The sequence below is a fragment of the Belonocnema kinseyi genome, chromosome 1 (assembly GCF_010883055.1).
Source record: "Belonocnema kinseyi isolate 2016_QV_RU_SX_M_011 chromosome 1, B_treatae_v1, whole genome shotgun sequence".
Taxonomy (NCBI): domain Eukaryota; kingdom Metazoa; phylum Arthropoda; class Insecta; order Hymenoptera; family Cynipidae; genus Belonocnema; species Belonocnema kinseyi.
The window spans coordinates 43172804-43184579 of NC_046657.1; positions in this window are offsets into that span (position 1 = coordinate 43172804).

Consider the following 11776-nt stretch of genomic DNA (forward strand, 5'->3'; position numbering starts at 1 on the left):
AGAAGGAAAATACGTAATTTTTTTTTGGTTCGAAATTCGAATATTAACACGTGCACCGGGCACTTTAAAATCCCATTTAATTAACATGTGGAAATTTTCAATCTTCGAAAAATTGGCGCGCGGCGGCCCAAAAATGACCATAACTTTTTAAACAATTTTCAATTGTTAAAAAAATGTAAATCATTTAAACAATTATTTATTCCCAAAATTTTTTTAAATAATCGTATTTTATGATTGAAATGTAATTGTTTGTCATTGTTTGTAGTAAATTTTTCATAAAACAAAATGTAATTATTTAAACAATGAATTATTGTTTATTTCCAAAATTTATAAAAATGGATTCAGAGATGTCCACTTTTTCAAACTGGTATCCTATGCTACTTTTTGTTAAATAATTAAATAATTTTGATACATTTCTTATCATGTTTAAGAAATTTATATTTGTGGAAAAAATTTTTATTTGATCAAGGACTTATTTTTTGATAACTAGAACAATGAAATAAAATAGAAGAAATAGAATAATTGCAATTTTAAAAGTATTTTTGGAAAAGTAATTATTGAAACTAATTATATTTATTAAACAATTAAAAAGTGGCGTACGTATTCTTTCTATGCACAATACAGTCCGAAAAATAATTTTATGTGTTTTATTTAATTTTCTTTTTCTAGCCATCGAAAAAAAATGCTTGAGCATATATTGATTGTTTAAACAAATTTAAATTGATCAAAAATTAAGAGAATACTATTATTTTTTTACATTTGTTTGAATAATTGAAAATTGTTTAAAAAGCCATGGTAAACATTCAAATTCTTGATTATTAATATTGTAATGAAAAATGTATATCTTTTGTTGTTTGTTTTAAAATTCAACTATTTGGTTAAAAATTCATGTATTTCGTAGAAAATTAATTTTTATGGTTGCAAATTAATTTTTTGTTCGGAAATTCGTCTTTCATTCGTAGAAAATTAATCTTTTCAGTCTATTTGGTTTTTGGTGATTTTTTCAGATAAAAAGTTACATATTTGATTGAAAATAATATCTTTTTCAAGAGTTAATTATTTTTTTAGAAAATTCATCTTTTCAGTTGAAAATTAGTTGTGTTTTTTGTACAAAATTAATCTTCTTGCCTAAAAATTCACCTTTTCGCTAAAATATTTAACTTTTTAGTTAAAAATTCCAAATTTTGGTTGAAAATTAATTTTGTTCGGTGAAAGATTTTCGTTAAAAATTTATTTCTGTGACTGAAAATTTATTTATTTAGTTAAAAATTTGACTTTTAGATAGAAAAATAGTTGGAAATTCATTTTTATGGTTAGAAATTAAACTATTGGGTTAAAAATTCCGCTTCTGGGTTGAAGATTTATAATTTTTATTGAAAATGAGTTTTTTTTTTTGTTGAAAATTTATCCTGCTCTTAGAAAATGCGTACATTAAAAATTATCTTTTTTTTTAAGTAAGCAGAACATTTGATTAAATTTATGTTTTTCAGTTTAAAATAAAACTATTTCGTTGAAAAATCCTCATTATCGCTTGGAGACCTTTGCTTTAGTTGAAAATTCGACATTCTTGGTAGAAAATTAATCTTTTTTGTTGAAGACTTATCATTTTGACAAAAAATTAATTTTTTCATTAAAAATTAATTTTCTTAAATTCTTACATTTTTTTCTTATAAACATTTTTTCTTATGAATTTTGACATTTTTTCTTATGAAGGAAACGTAAATAGAATTGGTGAATAAAATTTTTATAAAATCTAAAAGAATTCAAGGTAAATTTAAAGGTCTTTAAATTGAATTTCAAAAATTTTAAATCGATCAAGTTTATTCAATTCAGTGGGTTTCAAGGGAATTTAAAAAAATAGACGAAAACTTGGAAATGGGTTTGGATCCGAATTTAATAATGGTAAAACCTTGGATTCTTTGTTATAATTTTTCTAGAGAAAAGTCACCAAAGTATTATTCTTATTTAAAACCAAAATTATTTGAAACTTTTTCAATGTTTATTAAGTATTATAAAAATATTGCAAGTACGCTGTCGGATCATTTTTTTCCTGAACTTTTTGTTAGAAGTCCCAAATATATTTATTTTACAATGAATTGAATGTTAAGAGAATGTTTTATTCTTCTGAAGCCTTTTACAATTAATCAAATTACTTAACTTTTCTTTAGAAAAAATTACGTGAAGAATTACTTATGAATTAAATATTTTTAAATATAACAATTAAAATTGTAACATTTAAAGTTTAAAAGCTGTTCGAACTTTTAACGATCTCAGGCTTTCTATGTCAAAAAATTCAGTTTCTGTCTAAAAATAATGATAAATTTCCAAAAGTGCTAAGCTTTTAAAAATTGAAGCTCTCAATATTAAGACCAATCATGACTTATGCATGTACAATGTGGGGAGGTGCGTCGAAAAGTAATATCAATCACATTCAAATCATACAAAATAAATTTCTTAGACGTATCACAAAAACTCTCAAATATACTAAGAACTCTGTCCTTCGCAGAGAGTTTCAACTACCATACATTTCAGAGTATATAAAACAAACCGCCATTAAATTCTACGAATCTGCATCATCAAGAATTCAAAATCTCCAAATCCTTAGAGGGAATGCGAACACCCTCGACTTCACCCAGAATATAAGCTTAAGAATATGTCGGCTTCCAATCCTTGGGAGTTATTCATAAAAGCCGCGGGAAAAAGGATCTATCAGCAACTCCCAGTGAGCCAACGAAACCCGCCAAGGGGCATGAAAGAGTTGGACTCATGGTTACTCGTAACCAAGGGTATATCTTCGTAGAACCACTGGAGATCACCAAAGAAACTGACCGGAGACCTCGGCAGTTCCATTAACCACTACCTAACTTTGTCAATAAACAACCACCGGCTCCTTTAGGGGCCAAAAAATACCTTAAACGAGGAATAGGTTCTAATTAATCAATCATTAATTATTTTGAGATCATGTTGATTGGCGGCCCAACCTAGGGGCTCGACGAAACACCTGATCAGTCATATCTCACGAGTTTCGAAGAGAAGATCAATAATTCGAAATATTTAACGGAGAATGGTACTTCGGACTCCACCCTCGAAAAGGAAGACCATCCTTCAACGTACCATCTCTACACGGCAGACCTCCGATACTTCCGGATGTGGACAACAAAATCCGGTGACGTCCAACAACAACCCTCTATAAGAAACAGCAGATTCCAACAGCCACGCAGCAGAAGAAGATGACGTCGCAGGCAGGGTAAACCCAATCTTCAACCCTTTCTTTGAACCATCTTCTACTGCTTCAAATATTCCGGCTTCATTAACGTTGGACAAGAAACGCCCCACCTTGTAATTTGGACGACAAAACTGTCTCGGGCTCATCAGAAACACACGACACTAGTCAAAAACCCCCCAGTTCACAGCGTAGTGGCACAACCACCTGTTTATCAACATTGGTTATCAACCGACAGCAGCGCTGTCCCATTTTTCGGATTTACACCGATTGACGAACCATCAACAAAAATGAGCAACAAGGCTGGACCATCACGGGCGCCTGGCGTCACGGCCCCTGTACGCCAAAGAGCGAGAAGTTTTTTGCCTCCCTCGATACAACTGAACCAGAACAAGTTCCGTTTAGAACGCCGGCACCAGCCACCATCGGGCCAACTTGCCTGGCACCATATACTGTGCCACCGAGTAGCATGCCATCCTTTGATTGGACGACTCTTATGAGGGCAATCCGAGCTCCAGCATTGTAACTTCCTGACTGCTCAGGGAATGACCGCGAAGACCCTAAGATTTTCCGCAGGGAGTGCGAGACCTTGCTTTCATGATTAAATATTTAGCCGTCTCAATGAACATGACCAGCAGGAAAGGCTCTCGGGGAACCTGCCTCAAAATGGTGGGAGATGTTTAAAACACTCTCTCTGACGTTGAACAAATTCCCCGAAGTATTGCGGCAGAAATATGCCAGTAACACTACGAAAATGCGGTTGAATGCACAACTGTATTCAAAGAAACAGGCCCAAAACGAGCCGGTGACTGTTTTCCTACAACAAAAATATTTGTTGCCTCTAAGACTTCTATCAGACGCCGAAAATAACATTATAGTACCCATACTCTTGGAATCACTCCGACCAACGATCCGAAGAGTGATCCGAGTAGCTTCTCCCAGAACATTCGGATAGCAGCTGGACTGTTACTACTACCCTGAGTATCACTTCCATCGAGACTGGCCCGTCCTCAGAGCAGAGAGGAGGAATGCTCCTCAGGAAAACTGGCGAGGCTTGAAGGCCTGAGAAACCGCCGAGTACAAACCAACCCAGGAACCCCAGCAGTAAACCTCAAGGGCTGATCAACGCATCACTTCCATACAACTGGCTCCAAAAATTGGGGGGACATCATACCCAGGTGTTTTTCTCGTCAGTCGACAGTTATCCGGCGAGGACGTCCTCGGAATACCCTGGTCCGATTAACACCAGGTGGTGTATGAACACCAACTCGGATGCATTTACCTAGGGGCTCAACAGCAAAATAGGATCTATCTCCTTCCAGAGTTTCGACAGGCATCAGTGGAATTCTCTGCACCCGAACTATGTCATCACTTCCCGATGGAATACCAGGAGCAGTTTCCCCAAATCGTAAGAACCCATGCTGCCGTCTTCCACCAAGAAGGCCCAGTACATCAAACTATGATAATACAGCATGATATTCAGCTCTCCAATCCCATGCCTTTCCGTGAACCACCTCGACGTCATTCCGAAGAAAATATACGGTGGTTCGACGTGGAGGTCCGCGACATGCTCGCCGATGAGATGAAAGAGCCGGTAAAGAGAATGGTACTTCGGACGGCTGTACTTAAGCGCAGCAAAACCTTTGTTACAATTTCGATTTATGATTTAGCTTAAAAAACCGTGGTCTTAATAGTACTTTTATAGATATGTCAAAACTTAACGAGACAGTCAGAGAAATCAAACGTATTGTTTTTTACTTATTAATTTTAGATCCAGAATTTGCACTATAGTGGCGCTATGATTCGGGTTTTATCGATTTCTGTACCGAGCGAAAAACAAATTCTTAAAATAAGTCAAAGATTCCTCAGTAAGCGTTAAAATACTAAATTCCGTCATGTTAAATTATTAATAACCTTTGATGAACCTCATATATTAATAACTATATAAAATCCATATTAATTCTTTTGTAACTTGTAATTTTCTTGCCAATTTTTAAAACTCAGGAACTTTGACATATTTCAAGTACCACGTAACTCCTAGGCCGTTTTGTTTTGTAAACTTGAGAAACTCACCTAGCACTAATGGATATTGTTGATTCCACTGTTATTTCATAATGTATTTAGAAAATCATTGTAAAATTGACTCTTAGTTGTGTACTGTTCGTGTAGTTCCGAGTTTCTCCGGTAGTGCGTTGCGGCTTCACGTTCTGTGAAGACGCCCTGACGCAAGAAACCCGTTCAGTTGACGGTCTAGGCGCGTCGCACAGGACCTGTCACTTTCTCATTTTTCGTTCTTGGTCTCTGACGAGACACTGCGCAATCCTGGGTATTCGTAGTTGATATTGGATTATATTCTGGACTTTTTTATTTTGGATTTTATTTTGGCTTTTTGTGTGTAGTAATAACAATACTTGGACGGCGTTTAACATACTGATGAACAATGTCAAAGGAAATCCCTCTTTTTACTCGGCAAGTTGGACAATGGGGGACTCCACCAATCCTTGTGGTTTCTTTCTTGGGATTCACTCCTACCATTGTCAAGCTTGCGCCCTCTCAGTGATTTATCGTTAATTGTCGAGTGTCGAGTCAGTGCGTAGTTTTTTTTGTCCGTGATTTTCGATCTTCCGTTCAGCTGATAGGTTAGAGTTCGTCGTGTTATTAGCTCCGTGCCATCGACCACGTGGTCGCTTCAGAGCCTTCGTCGGTTTTAATATTAGATGGTAGTTTCGAGCTTTTACAGTAAGAGAGTCGTCTGAATTATCGTGAAATTATATTAATGTTATCAACGCAAAAATTATTATTTTCTCTTTCAATAAATGCCCATTTAGTTTTACTTTCTCTCTCTTGAAGCATGGCCATCGAGATATTAAGAACCACCCCTGAGGTTCCTCTTCCTTGCTCCCTTTAGCTTCTGTATTCTTTTTTTACATATATATTTTGCCGGGCTAATGATTTTCGTACTTAAGACAATTTTAGGGGCCTGGCTGGTGCCCAAAACATCAACGAACAATATACGTATATGTACATGTGCATGCATATACATGTATACGTATATATTACATTTACTGATCTGTCATTCAAAGGGTGAAATAAACCACCTTCACATAACCTCTACCAAACTTTGTTAAGAAACAACCACCGGCCCCGTTAGGGGCCAACAAACACCTTAAGCGAGGAATAGGTTCTAATTAATCAATCACTGATTATTTTGGGATCATATCAAAATAGAAAATCTGCGTCTATTTTGCACCGAAAAAAAAGATTCATTCTTCGTTCCAAATTCTAATCAAACCTAAAACGGCCTCTAAAGAAATATGACCGAAGAAATAATTTTTTTTTAGTTATGACATGACTTTTTGGAACTACAACAATAGTTACTCAAATAAAGTAAATAGTTCCTTTGACCAAAGAAAATAATCCAAAGAAAAACATTTTTTTAACCTAGTAATTTTTTAGAGTAGAATTCAAGTCGGCGCGCCCTCGCGCTTACCTGACTCCCACGAGCGGATTTGTGTCCAACCCGAACGAGCGCTTTTCCTCCGGTCGGCTATCTTTGCCCCATTTCGGCTCATTTGGGAAGTTTCGTTCACACATGCGCTTTTACAGTCAAGTTGTGTTCGCATAAATGCAAACATGGAAGAGTGTGAAGCCTGTGCTGTTACTTTTTGGAACAAATTTAACTTAATTCAACATTTTAAAACTGTGCACAATATTATACCAGAGACGAAAAAGAAGATATGTGGATGTGGAATATCCGAGAAACAGTTTTCTATTTGTAAAATCTAAACGAAACATATAACATTGTTTCATTCATGGGAATAAGAATCTGTACCACAAAAGTCATCATCTTCAAATCTGTTTTGAAAGTAAGTAAACAGTAAACAATTATTCTTATGTTAATGAAGAATTAGAAATCGATTGAATTATTTGACGAAATTGTATTATGTACACATACAAAGTAAAGTATGACTAAAAAAGGAGAGTGAAACTATTTTGATCCCATTTATACGTTCTTGAATTTTTAATAGAGAACGACACTAGTACCTTTTTAAGATTTCCTTTTGCAAAAGTTTAGCAATTGAACATAAAATATATAATAATATTTCATTCAATATTATTTCAAGTAATATTAATTGATATTAGTTCAATATTACAATTTTTCCGACAGTATGCGAAAAAGCCAAATGAACCGTTCTCTACAAGATACAACAACTTTTTTTCATTTCTTCTCTTATACAAAGACCGTGAACATTTTTAAAATTTTATTTGAAGCTTCAAAACAGAAATTGGTGACAATATTTTTAAAAATTCCATTTAATACAGCATAGTATATAGACAAACTTGGTTTTCTGTACCCTGTCATATCTTGAGTTTTAAACTATGCGCTAAACTCGCTCTCCTTATTTTAACAATATTTTTTGTAATAAATAACGCTTCTTACCAATGTTTTGAAAATGGATAAATTTTATTAAATCATGGATTACATTTTCGGAGAAAAACATATTTGCAACTATACTGTTTCTAAGTGAAGAGAACTAAATAATGTTTAGATATAATTATTTGTTAAAACAAAGTTATTGTTTTAACAAATAGTTTTCATTGCCGAATCTTAAAGGGTTCAATTTTATGACTATTGTAGGTATTTATAAACATTTTCTTTGTGAATTGCTTTTCATTATCAACAAACATTGGAAGGTGTTGCCGAGCAACGATGAAAACAATAATGGACGAGCAAGACTTCAGACGACGTCAGTTTGTCGATAAAGGGATCTGCAAACAATGTTAAAGGCTTTAAAATCTAAACCATTATTGCATAAACCACAAAGATGCTTGGAGTGCACTTCTGTAGATCAAGCAGCGGAAACAGTTGGGTTTCTGAATGTCCTATTCTATATTATATCTACATATATCCAATAAAAAAATTAATGCAATGTACACAAAATTAATTAAATTATATTTCATTTACATGAGTTGACAAAACAACCAATGCGGTTCTAAAACCCAGTTTTTAAAACTCAAAAATCAAGCCAAATACGTTGCTTAGAGGCCATACACATGAAACTTCCGAAATGAACCAAAATGAAGTAAAGATGGCCGACCAGAGAAAAAGATCCCGTTCGGGTTGTACATAGTCTAAAATTATCCCCTCTCTAGATAATACTAGATGAATGTCAGGTTCAAAAGGGCCACATGTAAAACCTACTAGACACCACTAGATGTACTTTAGATCAAGCTTCGACAAGGTGTCTGTTATAAAATTGTCCTAGACCTTCGCTAGAGAAGCTGAGTCTAGAAAATATCTAAGAATATTCTAGATTTCCCCTTGTGGAGCTACATTTTTATCTCGACACTGTTTAATGAAATGCAAATATCTCATAAGGACTAGCTTGACGTACATGATTAATGAGGTAACGATTATAGGACGTATCATATGTTATGCAGCAAGAGGGGGTCGTCGAATTGGATCTCCAGTTTTTTCGACTGGCGTTTGATAAGACCTAGTGTGTATACGCCTATCTATCACGTCTAGCAGAGAAGCTTACGAGGGGAGATTTCTTCTGTCTATGTTTTTACCTATGATAAAGCACTATCATAATCAGTTTTTCATGTACTTGGAAAAAATGAACATCGTTCATACTTTGGGCTTCCCCTTGGCTATCATCCTTAATTCTATTGGTAAATATAACTATCCGACGTATTCAGCATTCTATTTGCCATTTGTCTTGTATTTGTATATCTAATTTGCCACATGTCTTGTTTCCACCATTACGAACTTCTACTCAGCTGTAAGATTAGACGAAATTTTACGGGATTGGGTGAGGCGGCATAGCGGTGGAAACGTAAATATGTAGAAAGATAAAATGAATGACTATGTGATAACTTTACGCTCACCCGATTGCTTAATCATTCCGTTTACAAGATCTCCTAGGCTTGCTTCATTATCACTTTTAGTTAACTTAGAAAAATTGTCTAATGAAATATATTATTATTAAAACAAAAAAGTATCACATTTCTGCTGATATCAAAGTTTAAATGCAAATAAGTTACCTAAACATGAATCCGAATTCTTATCTGTATGTCAACATTAATATAGGGATTCAGGCCTGGTGGAACTTAGGTTAATTGTCTTTCTCGCTCTTTGACAATTGCTAATGTAAAGGAATTTTAGTAAATAAGACACTTGCACGTGGAAAGCAAATGGCGGTTTTCCACATGCGAGTGTTTCACTTACTTTAATTCTTTTGCATTCACGCTCCCTGAGGATCGAAAAAGACAGAAAACCTACGTTCGACCGGGTCTGTGGAGATTAACCTCTTATTTGAACATTAACCTGCCATCACATTAAAATATAAGATTTTTATTAAAGTTTTATTAACATCGTTTTTACAAAAATAGGAATAGTTGGGTGCAGAATTAGATGAAATTTGTCGCGAAAGGATGATATTTGCTGCAAAAGGATTCTTTTTCAGACAAATGTAAATCCTCTTCACCCTAAATTTAAGAGAAAATTAAATTTATGCCAAGAAATATCGTTTTGACACGAGAATATATTTCCCCTGAGTCATTAAGCATTCCAAAAATAGTTTATTGCTGCAATTTGTAATAGGACATTTTCAAAATTTGATATGAAAAGAAAGTTGGGTTCAGAAAGCATCTGATATTCCTAGAATCCAAAAATTATTCAATCGCATCTAAAACAACGAGGGAATTTGTATTTAGTATTCTCCTGACTACTAATTCGAATCAAGCATGTAATACCTTCCTGCATCCTGCATGAAGGGGTGGGCCAAGCCCTTGAACAATCGTCATTTATGTTATCGACCTTGTCCCACTATATTTTCACAATGGAATCGCGAAATGCCAACACAAAAAAAAATCTTCCCGTTTTCTGTTGCAGTGTTAAGTTCTCAGTTCGAATGTCTACCTGATGGTAAACCTATTCCTTGTGTTCCTCGGGGCAGATCTTCATCTTCTCTCGATAGAAATCGATTAGATGAAACGACCCTTCATCCTGCCAACTCTTCTCTTCGTATCAGGTCTAGGTCACCTGCAGCCAGGCATAATCCTCCTTCCAGCCCCAAAGCTGCACCTGTATATCTTCCTTCTCCTGATGGAAAGGCTTGTGGAATAGAACATCTAAGATGCGTTCGGCTCATACCTTTTCCGAATATGGAACGGATATTTGAACTCCGGAGATATACTTTTCCCGGCGATAAAGGAATTAGAATCAGTATAAGAAAAAATATCTATGTACCTATAACGGACCAAGAAAAAATTGTATTATCAGCACCCAATGGTGACGTCTTTGCAATATTAGCGACTTATGAATCTCTTGTTGGGATATACATATATCATAATCACGGTAATCGACGGGCCAAAATAAACATGGAAAGCAGCACAGTTACCCCCATGACCCGAAAAGAAGTCGAAGAAATTTTAATAGGTGCGCATCGTCTAATCAAGAAAAGTTATAACGTATTGCACATTCCTGCATGCCAGTAGTTCAAACAAAAAATGTGAAACTAAAATTTAATGCTGTTTCTGATTCAAATTTGGATCAAAATCTTACATGTAAATGTTTAGTACATTAAAAGGTCATTGTGTTATATTTTTCCAGGCTTAAATATTTCGTCCATTAACATTTGTAATTTGCAGATTTCAGCAGTTCAGAAAAAATGTCACTACATGCTGCAAAGCATACTATCTCAAAAAGGAAATTTTTCATAAGGTCATGAGTTAACTAAAAATTTTCACCATGTGCTTTCTATATATAATAAGCCCAATTATGTATATTTTTAATTTGTTTTATACGGAAGAATGTATCAAACAAATGAAAAATATATAACTTTGTCATCTAGAATAACAAAAGGATGAGTCACGGAATTATGGCTGTGCAGAATTGTAAAGAAAATTATAAGCACTGGACAAGACAGTGAATTTATACTTGAGACTATCTTTTCCTCATCTCTCTTTTTTAGATTTTCGAGAAATTGAACTAATACTTCGGGGTTTGATCGGAAGTTGCCAAATTTTGGAGAGATTATTGAAGAGAAGTGTCTGCGAAATTAAAGAATATTAATAAATTTAATTTTTTAAGTCCCAAATCTGAACTAAAAATAAGAAAAGTATATTTATGTGTATTATTGTTCATTGTTAGCTTTTTCTGCAATCTTTCTTAATACGAATAAATACTAAAGGCCCATTTTAATAACTTTCATAACTTTTAAATGAATTTTTCATTATTTTAGTAAACAAAATTTATTTATACAATTATTTTCCCGAAAGATCTAATAAATAATGCTTGAGTCGATAAATATTGTTTGACAAAAAAGAAATTAATTGAATAATAAAAGAAAAGCATCAAAGTTCTGTAAGTATTCAGCAATAAATAATAGAGGATATTAATTTCAAAAAAAAAATTGGAAATCTCTGGCTCAATTTCAAGGCATTTGGATAATAAACAAAAATTGATTGTTTTAATAATTACATAATGCTTTTAAAAAATGTACTTCTCTAAGAACCAACCAACTATTATTATACTCAGTTTGCGAA